Genomic DNA, 17,513 nt, shown 5'->3' with positions numbered 1-17,513 from the left:
ATCCATCCTTCCCTTATTGAAATGTATCATTATGCAAAAAATTATGTGAAAAAGGATGATAAGAACAAGATTACTCTAGCACGAAATTGAAGCTTTGGGGTGAAATCCCTGTCATCAACCCTAATAACTAGTTCATGTCACAGTGCTGTTCTGTTACTCCTAATCTTTCATTCCTAATTAATTTGCAGCATAAATTTACTATATACAAATTAAAAAGCAAACTACTCTAAGACCTACCAGATGATAATGAAATTCATTTACAACATAAATATCACAGATAGCTGCATTTCATACAGCTAGATAAATGAGGTGTTCTTTTTTTTTCAGTCTTTAATTATGAATTATAAATTATAAATATAGAGGAGCATTAGAAAATATTGAAAATGTGCAGATGATAAACACCCTAATAAAATAGGCTATAGTAAGAACATAAAGATCTACTTTAAAATACAAAACTCTAAAGTTGATCAGGATATGAAATACAACAAATAAATCCTTGAGGAACGCTTTAGAATGAAATCTATTAAATGACAATCCCAATGTGGACATGAGCACTGAATTACTTTACATGTCTTCCATATCTCATAGACTTTCAGTTTGACTGTAGTACCAACCTAATAAAGAATTACTGACAAAAAAAAAAATTCCAAATTATTATGTAGGGCTTTTTTTAGTATTTTGCTTCACACTTGTTGCTTCACCTGGTAACCCACTAATTGATTTTTCTTCTAACAATTCATAATTTCATAACTCGTGTTATAATTTGATCAGGTAATGTTAGATATTTTGACCAGTGGCTTGCAAGTAAAATCTGCCCAAACAAAATGTAGATGGAAATTATGATGTGGGGAAAAAGGACTTATAAACCTCTTCTCATTATGACTTACCTCAGCAGTCTTTAAAGGTTCTTGAAACATAGTCACAAACATTTAAATTATTTTTCTGCCCCTCTGAAATATAATACTAGCCATTCAAAGTGTGGTGATCTGCCTCATACCTTATGGATAAGACACTGTTCTCATACTTTAAAGAAAAAGGTATGAAAAATTTTAGTAGAAATATGTAATTTCAACTTTCTAAATTTTAAACCCTGTCTTTAATTGTATTTTTAAATTGAACTAATTGCAGTCTTGGTTATAGTATAATGAAGATGAAAATCATTCTTTCCTGGAACAGTTACCAGAGTTCTTTGAAAAAATATGAATTATTGGCAGATGAAAACTGGTAGAATTTTCTATTATCTCAAAATGACTTTTTTTGTAGAAAAAAAGAAAACCATAGTTTTCCCAGTGTTTACTGGGTTATTTTTAAATCTCACATTATTTAAAAATTTACCTAGTTGATGTCTGTCCAGGTTACAGAATTAATGAGAAAATCTCTGAGATCATCAAGAGTAGCCTATGACCAAACATTATCACATTGGTTAGACCAAGGCACGAAGTGCCATATCCAGTCTTTCCTTAAACATCTCCTGGGACAATGACTCCACCATTTCCCTGGGCAGTCAATTCCAATGCCTGACCACCCTCTCTGTGAGGAAGTACTTTCTGATATCCAACTTAAACCTCCCCTGGTGCAGCTTCAGATTATGCTCCCTCATCCTGTCACAAGATGGGTGGCAGAAGAGCCTGACCCACTCCTGATTACAATCTCCATTTGAGCAGTTGTAAAGAGTGATAAAGTCCCCCTTGACTCTCCTCTTTGCCAGGCTAAAGACCCCAGTTACCTTACTCTCTCCTTATAGGACTTTACCCCTTGTCCCTTCACCAGACTTGTTGCTCTCCTCAGGACCTAGTCCAGTACCTCAGTGTCCTTCTTGAAGAGCTCAAAACTGTACACAGTATTCAAGGTGAAGCCTCACCTGTGCTGAGTACAAGGGGAGAATTACATCCCTAATCCTGGCCACATTATTCCTGATAGAAGCCAGGATGCCATTGGCTTTCTGGATCACCTGGGCATACTGCTGGCTCATGTTCAACCAGTTGTCATCCAGTATTCCCAGGCACCTCTCTGCCAGGCCACTCTCCGGCCAATCTTCCCCCAGTCTGTAGCACTTCATGGGGTTATTGTGGCCAAAGCGTAGGACCCCTCACTTGGTCTTGTTGAACTCCACACTGTTGGTCTCAACCCATTGATCCACCCTGTTCAGGTCCTTCTGCAGCATCTTCCTACCCTCCAGCAGATCATAAGTCCTCCCCCAGTTTGTTGTCATCTGCAAATTTACTAAGACTAGACTCAGTTCCTTCATCCAGGTCATCAATAAAGATGCTGAATAGGACTGGGACCAATACTGATCCCTGGGGACACCACTGCTCATGAGATGCCAACTGGATGCAGCACCATTCACCACCACTCTCTGGGCCTGGTCATCCCATCACTTTTCAACCCAGGGAAGGCTGCACTGGTCCAAGCCATAGACTGCCAGATTTTCCAGGAGGGTGCTATGGGAGACCATGTCAAAGGCTTTGCTGAAGTTGAGGTAGACCATATTCACAGCCTTCCCGTCATCCATTAGGTGAGTCACCCAGTTATAGAAGGAGATGAGATTGGTCAGGCAAGACTTTCTTTCCTACAGCCATGTTATTTAGGCCTTATTTCCTGGTTGTATTCTACAAGCTGCTTGAAGGCACTCAGAATGATTTGCTCCATAAACTTGCTGGCACAGAGGTCAGGCTGACAGGCCTACAGTTCCTTGGACCCTCCTTCCAGTGGATGAGCGTCACATTGGCCAATCTCCAGTCATCTGAGACCTCCCCAGTTAGCCAGGAGAGGTGATAAATGATGGAGTGTGGCTAAGCCAGTTCTTCTGCCAGCACCCTTGGATGAATCCCATCCAGACCCATTAATTTGTTGGGATCTAAATGGCACATCAGTCACTAACTACATCTTCCTGGATTACATGCGGGGAATTCTGATCCCCATCCCTGTCTACCAACAGAGCCTAGTTGCCCTGAGGGTAGCCAGTCTTTGTGTTAAAGATTGAGGCAAAGAAGGTGTTAAGTACCCCAGCCTTCTCCTTTTCTTCTGTTACTATGTACCCCCCCCTCATCCAATAAGGAATTGAGATTTTTCCCTGACCCCTTTTTTTTGTTATTAATGTATTTATAAAAGCATTTTTATTATCCTTAACAGAGATAGCCAGATTAACTTCTAACTGAGCTTTGGGATCTCTAACTATCTTTCTACATGACCTTAAAATGTCTTTAAATGCTTCTTGTTTCATCTGCCTCTTTTTCCAAAGTTGACACAATCTTATTTTTATTTATGAGTTCATGCAACAGCTCTTTGCTCAACCAGGCCAGTCTTCTTCCCCACCAGCTCATCTTTTGGAACATAAGCGCAGCCTATGCTCCAGTTTATAACCACTGCCCCTTGTCCTACTGTTAGTCACCCCTGAGAAAAGTTGGACTTCATCCTCCTGGCACTCATCCCTTACATATTTATAAACATGGATGAGGTAATGTGCCTTCATAATTTCATTCTTGAAATAAACCCACCCTTGCTAAGCCCCTTTGTTTTGGAGGTCTATTTCCCAAAGGACTTTGAACCAGCATCCTGAACAGACTAAAGTCAGCCCTCAAGAAGTCCAAGGCAGAGGTTTTGCTGATGACCCACCTAGCATCAACAGGTACTGAAAATTCTATCAATGTCATGTTCACTGTGCCAAAGACAACCTCTTGCTACCACATCTTCCACCAGCACTTCCCTGTTCATAAACAGTAGTTCTAGTAGGGCATTGCCCTCGTAGGCTCACTTACCTTCTGTAGCAGAATGTTGTCATCCATATATCCCAGAAAACTCCCAGACTTCCCCCTTTCTGCTGTGTTGGACTTCCAGCAGACACCTGGTAAGTTGAAGTCCTCTAGAAGAACAAGGGCTAGTGAATGTAAGACATCTCTGAATTGTTAAAAGAAAGTCTTCTTGGTGTCTTTATCCTGGTCAGAATAGCTCCTTGAAGTAGTACAGAATCAGAATCATAGAATGGTATCAGTCGGGAGGGAACCAAAGATCTGAAAATCAAGTTCCAACCCCTCTGCATGGGCAGGGGCACTTCCCACTACAATAAGTTGCTCAATGCCCTGATATTGATCACTTACAGGGAGGGTGCAGCCAAAGTGGTTCTGAGCAACCTCTATCAGTGTCTCATCCGCCTCAATGAAGAATTTCTTCCTAATGTCTACCCTGAATCTTCTCTCTTCCACCTGAAAACCATTTGTCCTCTTTCTTTCACTACATGCCCTTATAAAAAAAGTCCCTCTCCATCTGCCTTTTGCTCCTAAAAGGCGACTGTAGGGTCTCACCACAGCTTTCTTTTCACCAGACTAAACAGCCCCATCTCTCTCAGCCTGCCTTCGTAGCAGAGGTGCTTCAGCCTTCTGATCATCTCTGTGGCCCTCCTCTGGACTCACTCCAACTGCCCCATGTCCTTCCTGTGTTTGGGGCTCCAGAACTGAACACTGTACCCCAGATGGGGTCTCATGACAGCAGAGTAGATGAAGAGAATAGTCTCACTTGACCTGCTGGCCATGCTTCTTTTGATGCAATCAGGCATACTCTTGAGTTTCTGTTCTGTGAGGGCACGTTGCCAGCTCATCTTGAGCTTTTAGTTAACCAACACCCCCAAGTCCTTCTCCTCAGAGCTGTTCCAAATCTACACCCAGCCTATAACTCTACTTCAGATTGCTCATGTGCAGGATGTGCACTTTGCCTTGTTTGTAAAATATTAATACTCATAAGGAAAGAATAAAACTTAAATTTTCATTCCATTTAAAATGTTCAGAAATATCTGGAAAACATAGAGGAATTAGTCTTCCCCAGCCCTACATTCCTCTTTAAAAATTAGAAGTTTAAACGTAACAAAAATATGATTTGACACAAAAAAAGTCTGTTTCACTGTATGTGTAAATAATTCTGCCTGGAAAAAATGGATAAGAAGGGTGTTTATTTAATACGAAAGAGGAAAATTTTAGATTTATGTTATGAAGAAAGTTTACATCTGCTATAACAATTTATAAATAAGGAAAAATTATGAAGGAGTGATGTATTTAAAGGAAAAGAAGCTAGAAGTAAAATGTGGTAAATTAGTTCTGACTCCGTGGAAGAGAATATATTTTCACATTGGGTTGCTAGATCCTTGTGATACACAGGTATTCACAGAGTGTGAAAGAAGCAAATATGATTACAAAGGATGCAACAAAAAGAAATTGCAATGTAACAAAAGTAACACGTGAGAAATTTTCATAGTTAATACCGTGTGGGTCGTGTGATGTGCTTCCTTAAAAGAAAATTCAAACCTTCTATATAAAAGCAGTGATGATGAAAACTAACTTAACGGTTTCTTATATCTTAAAAAGAAAGTTCATGTTTTCTGGGGAAATTATTCTGATTCAGAATCATAGTAATAGCTATTTTTCTAACATTGCTAATTTTTTTAATAATCACCTCTTCAGAAAATTACAACTGCTTCTTACTTTACCTATACTGTTCTTCTTACAGCCCCAGTGTTTTTAAGTGGTTATTTTAGGCTAATAATAATGAAATATCACTGTATTTTTTGGTTTTGTCCAAATTTACCAAAAAAATAGAAGTAAAGACACAATAATACATACAACATGTCAGCAAAGGGTAAAAAAAATGGAATGTGTACTGGATATAAGAACATGAATAGGAAATTGCAGTGGAATAGTAGAAGATGGGTAGAAAACAGATAGAGAGCAAACAAAGTGAAAAATGCAGAATGAAAACAAGCAATTAGACAGATGCCAAGACTACTTCATGCCTTAAAAGTAACCTTTTTTTTTTTTTCAATGTAGGAGAACATCTGTCAGAAGGAAATATACAGGAAAAATGTTGCAAAACACAGTTTCAAGGAATAACTAATGCAGTAAAATCAACACTGATAAACGAATATAAGAGCAGACCTAAGCCATTTTCCAGAAGCGGCTACCAGTCTAATAATTTTATCATATTTTCTGAGTATTCTACGCATATACTCTTATTTAAACACTTACAATTATCCAAAAGCTCACCTTTAAACATTCAGCTTCTGAAAGAAACATCTTTATTGTTTAGACTGCAGAGACCAGTCAAGTGTTTCATATATTTATTTCTGAAGGTTTACAAAATTACCTATTGTGGGCACTTGTGACCTGCAGTAGATGACCCTGCTCTGGCAGGAGTGTTGGACTAGAGGTCCCTTTCGAGGTCCCTTCCAACCCCTAATTTTCTGTGATTCAGTGATTAAGATATCTCTTGGTGTACCTCTTTAATGTGCAGCAGTTTAGTGTAGTAGAATTTAAAGGCTGGTAATAAGATACTGATGAGACAGTAACCTCCAAGTCTAAATTTGAAGTAATCTGAAGAGAGTTCCCTGCTGACTAATAATTAGTGGGTCCATACTCTTAGGTCCAGCCCAGACAGATTGATAAGCAAACAGTCCGGATGTCTATAAAGAAACTTTGGAACTCCTGTATCCTGCTTCTCTGAATAGCATGGTTTACAGCTGTTCGAAGTTGCACTGGATTGTTTGAATTCTTGTCTACATGTTCTATGTCTATGATAAAGAATTTGACTTAAATTCGCTATATATATAGCTACATGTGTACCCTAACACAAATTTAATTTATGGAAATTATTTAAACAACAAAAGTCAAGAATGACTTTTCACAAAAACAGTCTATACTTTGGTGTTGCACTGATTACTTTAGTAGTTTAACATTTCTATAATTATACTGTTATAATTTAAAAAATATTAAGAGTACTATGTAGCTAAATACCACTTCCAACTAAAAGAATATATTCCATTTTTTTCAGCTGGACAAATCTTGTTCATCACTTCTACTCTTCAATGCACCCTTACACAGCTAATTTCAAAAACAGTTCAAAGCTGAAAAACAGGTGGGAACAGGGCATTCTTCCTGCCAAGAATTTCAGTCTAAGTACTAAAAGCTTCTTTTTCTGTCCAAACAAAAATCATATGAACTACCTGCATGCATGAACTACATGCACACCAAAAAGTCTTTTTTAATTAAACTCTAATTAGTTTGGTATTTTGAAATTATACCTGACCCAAAATTAATCTATTATTTATATTGTTTGGCTCACTGGAAGCCCAGGAGGCTTCATGATCTGTTCTCTCAGTCTAGACAGAATCACTGAGTTACTCATATATGTAAAATTATTACTAGTATCTTACTTGGTATATCATTTATCATGACTGAACATCTATGACAGTAAAACAAATAATAAACTTCTGTTTCTAGTGCAGTAGAAGAAACCTCTTCTCCCTTAGAAATGAAGTCTTCTTAATAAAAAATTTCTGTAAAAAATCTTTTCCTAGGAAATGAATAATCCTTTAATAATCCTTTTCACTGTACTAATGTATGTGAAACAACAAGGAAATTAGAAGTCACACACACACACTAAAACCAAACCAAATGAAACACAAAAAATAGCAGTAAATTAGCTTTAAAATAAGAGTACGGTTGATTATGCAAAGCAGCTTACTAACATTTTCGTCTAACCACAAAACCCAGGAAGCTTCCTGTGCACAAGTCAGAATGATCAAAATGAAGACCAAAAGACTGAGATAAATTCAAAGGTATGGATGGCTGAGCCTTTTTCCTTAATTGGAAGAGGAGAACTCAGTTTAAACAATGGAAAAATGCCATTTAGGACCAAAAGAGCACAGAAAAGAAAAAAAAAATGAAAGTACTAAGAAATGCAATTTTTTACTCTCATGTTTAAGACAGACAGTATACAAATTTCTATTGTGTGGAGCTAATCGTTTAGAGCATCAATATGACTACACAACAGGCTACATAAAATATTGGGAATTGGGATATTCTGCTACACTGATTAGTTTTTTATTCTGGGTGAACTTCAGAGATGATATCATGGGAAGATGAATGATGTGTGCAAAGCATTGTCATTTTCCAAAAACATGGAAACGTTTTCCTAATTATTATATTGTTCCCTCAAAAATAGTAGTCTAACATTCTTTGTGCATATGTCTATGCAAATATCAATTCAAAATACTTTTTTCAGAATATTCTTCACATTCATTACATTCCTGATGTGGAAAGCTTTATGCTTAAGCTTTAACAAAGCCAATGTGAGAAATATCCTAATCTTTGTGATTTTAAAACATTAGCTTAGACTATAATGATTGAGGGGTAAGATCTCTTTGTTTCTGAATGTCAAAAATAAGCTTTTCCAATGTTAATATTGACAAAAGAAACAAGACTAGTGTCAATACTCTGAGAAATGCTAAGAAAAAAATGTAACTACATGAGTATTTATAATTGGTGGTATTATATATATATATGTGTAGGCAAAAACTTCCCTAGACTCTGAATCCTGGACACCTTCACGAATGTTTAGGGTTAGTGTTTCTATATTTAACAAACACAGTATGGAAAAATACCAAAGCAAATGGATGTGTGATGGAGGACCAAATGGGAAATGTCTTACTCTAGGATTTCTGCAGATTTTCACAAGAGGAAGTTTCTGAATTTTGAAAGAAAAAGTAGCAGAAAGAATTTGAGTACAGTTACCTCTATTACAAGAAGATGTTGTTTTTAAGGTGCTTATTAGCAACAGGAATGGTGATAAGGAAAACACTTTATAGCAATTTCACATTGCCAATTAAAACTTAAGAGAAAACAGATTTGATGCAATAATGAGAACTCTTTTATGAAGATGTTTCCAAGGTAAGACATAAAATGGTACAGTGTACCAAAGGAAAACAAAACAAAACAGGGGAAAAAAACAAAAAAAAGGCAGCCTCAAAAGAGGACTCTGATTCTACAGTCTTAGGGACTGAAAACCATGGTCACAAGGGCTAGTCCATGCTGATGGCTTAGTTTCACAAATCTTACTTCTCCATTGAGCCTTAAGCACTCTTTGATTTTTAGGAAGGACATAAATTGTCACAAAGAGTTGAGGTACTATCTAGAAAGAGTCTCCAGCATTTCTTAACTTACAAGTCTTTTTAAAACCATGGCTTGCCAAAAATGATTAAAAATTCTTCTACCATATCTAATATTGTTAGAATATTGGAAAACTGCATAATGAGCTTTCAAGCTTACTGGAAAATGTCTAGACCAACACCTGTACCCTGTTGTCTTGATGTGAATCAGATTAAGTTGCATCATCTGATCACTTTCCAGAGAGCAACCTCAAGTCTGTCATCGTAATGTGTATCTACTTCTCCATGTGGAAATCTGAAGTCCAGATAGACATCTCCAAGGATGCACTGCTGTGTTCACTGCAGTTTTTATGAGATACTCTTGTCCATCTCAAAATGGGATCTGTACAAAGGAGATGAGGGGCCCTCTAATTTTCTGCAAGCACACCTATGCCTACTCCATAGGTACATATGAAGAAAAGGATAATTTAGTAACATAACACTAGAGATCATACCTAGAACTGGGTCCTTTGAGAACAAGGTCTTTAATATCAATCCACACCATAGTAGTACTTTTTCATTCCACATAAAAAAACAAAAATAGAAACAAAAATAAAAAAACCCAAAACAACCAACCAAATAAGCAAACAAACAAACAAAAAAAACAGATAGAAGAAAATGGCATGTCTTAAAGACTAAATTATTTTTTTCTCCATTTTGGTGTACAACTTATTTTGTATGAGGAAATGTATGAGTTCTGTTGTTGTCCAATGAAAAAAAATCTATTTGATTGCCAATGAAAAAAACTTATTGTGAAGGCATAAATGTCATAAAATTGAAGTAATATTATTAGCCCAGTATTATATAAATGCCTCAAAGGCAGTCAAGACTGTAACCTAATATATCCTTGATTCAAAATTCTCACTTTCAATTATACTACTGAAGACAAAATAAAAAAGCTAAAAAAATATGTATAATTTTTTAAAAATCTCACTTGAATTATTCTGGACATATGAATGAAACTCAAACTGTAACATGGGTTTTTTGTAGTTTTTTTCTGGCTGGTTTTGGTTTTTTTGGTTTTTTTTTTGTTAATTAAATGTTACTAGTAGGAAGTGAGACTTCTTTATTTCTTAAATACACATGATTTTGAAATCCTTGATAAGAATGCACTGCTAAAGAAAAATTGCTCTACAAAATACATTACCTATGGAAAAAATACTAGTGGTTAAAAATGAGTGATTCCCACCTGGAGTACTGCGTCCAGTTCTGGAGCCTCTGCTACAGGAGGGACATGGACATGCTTGAGCATGTCCAGAGAAGGGCCATGAGGATGATCAGAGGGCTGGAGCACCTCTCCTATGAATACAGACTGAGAGAGTTGGGGTTATTCAGTCAGGAGAGGAGAAGGCTCTGAGGAGACCTTATTGTAGCCTTCCAGTATCTGAAGGGGGCCTACAGGAAAGCTGGTGAGGACTTTTATGTCAGGTAGCGACAAGACTAGGGGGAATGGATTCAGACTAGAGTAGGGTAGATTTGGATTGGAAGTTCGGAAGAAGTTCTTCACCATGAGGGTGGTGACACACTGGAACAGGTTGCCCAGAGAGGTGGTGGAAGCCCCATTCCTGGAAGTTTTTAAGGCCAGGCTATACAAGGCTCTGAGCAACCTGATCTAGTGGGAGCTGTCCCTGCCCATGGCAGGGGGTTTGTAACTAGATGACCTTAAAGGTTCCTTCAAACCCTGAAAATTCTATGATTTCTTCATAGTTTGGTTTTGTTGTGGTTTGTTTGTGGTTTTTTGTTGTTTGATTGTTTTGTTTTGTTTTTGGTTTGGTTTGTTTTTTACCATAAGTTTATTAATTTTTTTCTGGTTAATTAAATTTGCAGGAAATTCTCAGGGACTGGCTGGTCCAAGACAAGGAGTAGACTTGGTCTGAAACTTACAAAATGGTGTTGAGTAGTACTCAACTTATAGGCCAGGTTCCTGAGAAAGCTGAGTTGTGAATGCTCCATAAAGCAGAAAATATTTGTAAGAACTTAACTTTTGTTATCACCAGTCCTCTCTCTGAAGAAGCTTTTTTTCAAGGAAAATATATCTCAGCCATCACAGAACAGAAATTTTCAAAGCTTCCAAATTTACATAAAAAGCAATCAGAACCTTTACTTCCCAGCCAGCCTATTAAGAAGAAAACTGATGAAAGAGATGTGAAGAGATCTGAAAATCTGTATGTAATACTTCAGCATAGCCCTGTAATTTGATAAAACAGTCAACAAAGACCTTTTCTGTTATTCTTTATCTGTTACTTGAGTTTTATTTATGTTCTGTAATACATTTCATATCAGCAGATACTTCAAAGTTTTTATGTTTAATACTTTGAAAAGAGACTTTTTTAGAAAATAGCCTACAGTTATGAATGCTTAGAAATTACTTCAAAACATGGTAGTTAAAAACCAACTTGATATGTAGAAATTTAGGCTCAAGTCAGTATCTGTGTTCTTGCAAAGACATCATTAAGCAAAATTTCCTAGGTATGAGGTACAAATGATGCCTGAGTATACGGCAAAATCTGATTGCATTCAGCACATTCATTAGAAATCTAGAAAAAAAAAAGGAAAAAAGGTATGAGATAAGGACAGAAATAAGGAGAGAAAGTTTTTTTTGTAAAGTTCATTTTCTCCCTGTTTACTCTGCAAACTGACTGCCTTGAAGAGAGATCTCAGAGCTACATGAATAAAGTAAGTTGTTTAGCATTCAAAGACACAGAAATGAATGGAAGGAAAGGCTTGAAACCCAAGATTTGAACAAATACAGCTAGAAAGGACTTATTCATGATATACCTAAGTGTCAAAACAAAAGCTAATGTAAATTAACTTCTGTTATTTTTGGAACAAGCACCCCTCCAGCACACATAAGCCTTTAGGGCAATGTTGAGAGAAAGCCACCTAGTGCACAGGGACATCTTTTCATAGTCTTTACAAGTATGACAAGAAAGCAATGCACAAGATACTAGCTGATTCATGTTTTTCAAAGAGCTGTCTTTTCAAATAAACAGTTTGTGTTTCTCACATTTCCCACTGAAACAAACAGTATGAACAGCTTACAATCTCAACAAATAATATTTAATCACTGTAGATAAATTGGAAACTTAAAAAAAGCATGTAAAAATATGTGTCATAAACAAAGCTGGAAGGGATTTTATATGGTACAGAAAATACAGTGTGCTACACATCACCAGCCAACATTCAGCTACATTTTCAGCAGTCAACAAGTGTTTGCGGCAAAGTAAATATAAGCAATAACCTAGAAGAGCCAAACAACCTCTTTTCTTTGATAAAAGATTAATAGATTGCATGGAAAATTATCTGTGCATTAATTTTTTATACCGTTGATTAGAACAAAAGGTAAACAGACATCAGAACTCCTCTTTTGAGTTTTTAGAGAGGTAGAAAAATTAACTTAGCTATAAACAGGTTGCTTGTCTGTAGAAATGTTCAGCATACTGACCTACACTCTCAGTCTAAAGTAAATATCTATTTATTATAAACTAAAGAGCAACCAGAACTACAGAATGAATGGTTCAATTTTCAAATAAAAATAAAAATGTAACTTTGGACACATATGTCAGAGTGCTAGGTGGCACCTTGTCTGCCAACTTCTGGAATAACAATCAGTTTTGCTGGCCTCTAGTTGCAGTATCTGCTTTAGATCACACCTGATCTATGTGTGGAATGCTGAGGGTGTAATGTAATTTAAAGGAAATATTACAAAGATAACCATAAATTTCTCTAGAGTGTTTCATCTGGTATGAAGGATCAGAAGATCTTAAATGGTCATATCCTTTCCTCCCTGTGGACAATTTGTTAGTAATTTTTCACATTCCTTTCCTCAATTTTCCCCTAAAACTTTCTTCCTCAGCTTAACATTTTGGTTTGGATTGGGTTTTGTTATTTTTTTCTATGAGAGGTGAGTTACATTTTCCTATTAATTCATTCTAAGTTTTTACAAAGACATGACACATCTGACAACTTCTTTCTTTTTCTAGTGAAGCATATACATTTTCACTGCAATGGAGAAAATATAGACACACATATTTTGTATGCCATCTGTAGAACTGTATGTTCTACAACACATTTGCCAAAATAACTAATCTCCAAATGGTCAATGTGCCTTAATACAGCAAATTAGTTGTGAGAAAAATGCTTCTTTTTCTGCACACAAACTGGTAAGTTATTGATATGTAAGATTATCTGATAAAGAACAGAGGATAATAAACACACAGATGCATAGATAGTGCAGAGAGGCACCATATGGGCTTCAGAGGACATTGTCCTATAACTCTTCTCTTAGATGTAATAACCTCCAGATCCTTAGTGCTCCTCCCTTGTAGACCTCATGGAAATTCTGCCAAATGTTCTTTCTTGAGAAGTTTCCATTTGATGCGGGTGGCTGTTCCAGTCATAATTACATTTTGGAAACCTAGGAAGAAAAAAGAATGAACTAAATGCATTCAAGTGACATATGAGTACTTATTCTGTGTATGCCTTAGCATTCTAGGCTAATAACTGAGTCTTTTGTAATAGCAATCCAAAGGAAAACAGAACCTACACAGCTTCACCTCTCTGATATATATATATATACCACAGAAACTAATTTTGTGTCTTGATCTTTCTTCATTTTTTCTGCTGACTGTGCACGCATGAAATACGTGTTGATAGACTTACTAGGATACAAGACATCAAAACCTACTAAAAGCCTATCTATCGTATGCTATGAATCTGTAGTTATCATGCTGCTACTGTAATTAAACATCAGTAGGAAATATTTATGTGCCTGATTCTGTTGTACTTAATTGCATCAGTCATAGATTCTGATATAAAATGAATCCTTTGCCTCAGTTGCTCCTGAGAGATCACTAGCATTTGGAAATTCTTGATTCTTGATCTTTCTTCCTAGGTTTGGACACATCAGTAAAAGCTTGACTCTAATTCTATCAAGTTAATGGAAGAGAGTTCTGAATTAAAAGGTAGAAGACTGACTTTTAAGACAGATTTTCTTTAAGGCTCTAAGACATATTTATTTCTATAACTAAGAAAAAACTATTTGATAAAATATGAACAATTTTAATACTTTCATAGAAGATCTATTGTAACAACTACTAACTTCTGACCAGTTTGCAAACCATCATTCTGTAGGTGGCTGGTAAGTGGGCATCAGCTCATGGAAAACACATATGCCTTGTTTAACATTACCCTTTCTGTGTTTCTGCTGTGTTGCTTCTTACTACATAAAAATTCTCACCATCTACAGTTCTCACAGTCTACAGTTGTCAGAACATGCACCACATATGCTGGACTAAACACTGGCTGGATGGCCAGGTCCAGAGAACTGTGGTCAGTGGATTTAAATCCAGTTGGCAGCCAGTCATGAGTGGTGTCCCCCAGGACACAGTACTGAGGCTACTCCTGTTTAACATCTTTATTAGTTATCTTGATGAGGGGATTGAGTGCACCCTCAGTAAGTTCACAGATGACACCAAGTTGGGAGGGAGTGTCAATCTGCTGGATGGTAGAAAGGTCTTACAGAGGGACTGTTGGGCTGAGACCACCTGTATGAAATTCAATAAGGCCAAAGTGCCAGGTCCTGCATTGTGGTCACAACAACCCCAGGCAATGCTACAGGCTTGGAGAAGAGTGGCTGGCCAGCTGCCTGTCAGAAAGGGTGTATTGATTGACAGATGGCTGAATATGAGCCAGCAATGTGTCCAGGTGGCCAAGAAAGCCAGTGGCACTCTGGCTTGTGTCAGAAATTGTGTGACTAGCAGGACTAGGAAAGTAATCCTGCTCCTTTACTCAGCACTGGTGAGGCCCCACCTTGGGTATTGTGTTCAGTTTTGGGCACCTGAATACAAAAAGGACATTGAGGAGCTGGAACAAGTCCAAAGAAGGCCAACAAAGCTAATGAAGGGTTTAGAAAACATCCCCTATGAGGAGACACTGAGGGTCTTGGGGCTCTATAGTCTGTGGAAACAGAGGCTGAAGAGAAACCTTATGACTCTTTACAAAGAGCCCTGTCCTCCTGAAAGAAGGCTGTACTGAGAATGGGGTTGGTCTCTTCTCACTGGTGACAGATGACAGGACAAGGGGAAATGACTTCAAGTTGCATCAGGGGAGATTTAGGTTGGGTATTAGGAGAAACTTCTTTAGAGAAAGGGTTGTTAAGAACTGACACAGGGTCCCCAGGGAGGTGGCTGAGTCTCCATCCCTGAGTATGTTAAAAAATCACCTGCACGGTGCTTGGGGACGTGGCTTAGTGGTGGGTCATCTGGAATAGCGTGATAGGGTAAGGACAAGGCGGGACTCGATGACCTTGAAGGGCTTTTTCAGCCTGAGCAAATCTATGATTCTGAATGTTGACACTGTGTATATGCCAAGTCACACATGCTGAAGCTACAGCCAACTTATGTCTCACTTCCTCTTCTCAGATTTTGATACATGAAATTTAACCCCACTTAGGTTCATTCACATTACTCCATCTGAAAGAAAAACCCAGTAAATATACTCAGGTTTCATATTTCTTTAGGCTGTGTCATACTACATGTTTACATATATATGTACACATAGTCATCAGTACGTACACAAAATAAACAAATAATATGTATTAACATCTTCGGACTGCTGCTAGGCTAGATGGCTCTACTCCTTAGTACTTCTATCTTAGTGATATAAATACAGTCTTGTACTCAAGAAGTACAATATATTAGAAATTACAACATGATAAATTGCATATCTGATGAATTTGATGAGCTACAACATAAGGCATAACTTTTGCATGTTTGATGAAAAAGAGTTATAACCTAAAGCATGAGTTTTATAAAAACAGAACCATTAAATGGAAAGTTATAAAAGCAAGAATATCCCTAAAGAGGATTCTTGTAAGAAAGAAGTTATGGAACTTTGTCTAAGTTTAACTATGGCATACAATGATCCATAATTGCTGCCTAAGCTTCCAATTCAGAAAGCTTTCACTCCATAATTCTTGAACAATAGCAGATATAGGTAAACATGGTTATTTTATTTTTATTTTCTCATCAGGTGAATGAATTAAAATGTTCTGTAATCACCAGGTTACAGATCCTCAGTTACAACAGAGCTATGCTCACAAACTAGTTAAACTATACCATTAGCAAAGTATCTAAGTGATTTTGACTGACACAATAAATATCACTTGCAAATTTACACCATGTAGCTTAATATCACTTGCAAATTTACACCATGTAGCTTTACATAACCATTATTTTACACAAAAGCAGATTCTTATGAAGGCTTTTGTCAAAGAAAAATTATGAGAAAAGCAGACTCTTTAGCAGCACAGTGGACCCACTTATATTTAGTGAGTTACTAAGTAGTCTGTATACAAAATAAATATGTGAGGTTAAGATATTTTGTTGCTTCTGGCTGAATATAGCTTTTTTTTCCTTGACACTACATAATTTGTAGTGTCTAGCATTTCACCTCACAGAAAGCAGCTTGAAGAAAGCTTGAAGAAAGTAGTTTGAGTTGAACTCCAATATTGCCACACTGCTGCTGTTGCTGTCCTCCGTTTCTTCTCACTGCTCCATGTCACTGCTGCCTCTTGCTGCTCCCTGTCACTGCTGAGTTTTTCTCCTTTTTCCTCTGAATTTTTACAATAAAAATTTCTTCCCATCAATCATTGTCAGAGACTGCAAATTGGTAACTGCAGGCCTTCCCTTTGATATTCAGGTTTTCCCAGAATTCCTTAGTTTTTGTATTTTATGCCAATTTACATTACCTCTCTGGCAGCTCTGAATCAGATTAGCATTTCATCTTGTTAGTCCTATCAAGGAGGGACCTCAATGATGAAAGTAATTGCACGTTTAGACAGAGCAAATGGTGCCGGCTTGCATGTAATTTTGCTGATTCAACAGACAATTTTTTTATTTTTTCAGTTTACTGGCATGAGTACAACAACAGGCTTGAATACAGGTTGAAAAGCCTCTGGAAAGAATTATGAATGTCCATGTTTAAATTTCTCTATTGAGTAGTAATTTTCTGATATAATTTTAATGTGTTAGAGAAAATATTTTTATTCCACCTAGAATAAGTAATAACAAATCAGTAATTAAATGAAATGAAACTTATTATCTTTAAATATTTTCATGTCTATAAATTTGTGGGTTTATGTAGTTTTAAACAAATATCATCCTTTAACTGATGAATTTCATTTAAATGAATTTCACTTTTATGAAAAACACAGTTTTATTTTCTTGTACTTTTTATTGTTGCAATAAAGCACCTGTATTTTGGGGCATTTGTATTAAAGACTTTTTGATTCCTAGAGTAATAAATTTCAGCTAGTTATAGACTACTAACCTTCCTGGCTTCACTATATCAACAGTCTGTCAAAATATACAAGGTAAGAACTGTAACAGCAACACATCGTTAGGTAAAGAAAAAATATCATATTAATATTAATAATAATAATAATAGCCAACTCTTAGCAAATTCTGTGTTGTATGCTTGTGTTTAAAGATAATAAATAAACTGATAAACGAGAAAATAAATAAATTGATAAAGTACAATGACA

This window comes from Heliangelus exortis, chromosome Z, assembly GCF_036169615.1.
Source record: "Heliangelus exortis chromosome Z, bHelExo1.hap1, whole genome shotgun sequence".
Classification (NCBI taxonomy): domain Eukaryota; kingdom Metazoa; phylum Chordata; class Aves; order Apodiformes; family Trochilidae; genus Heliangelus; species Heliangelus exortis.
Note: the sequence above shows the minus strand (reverse complement) of the source record.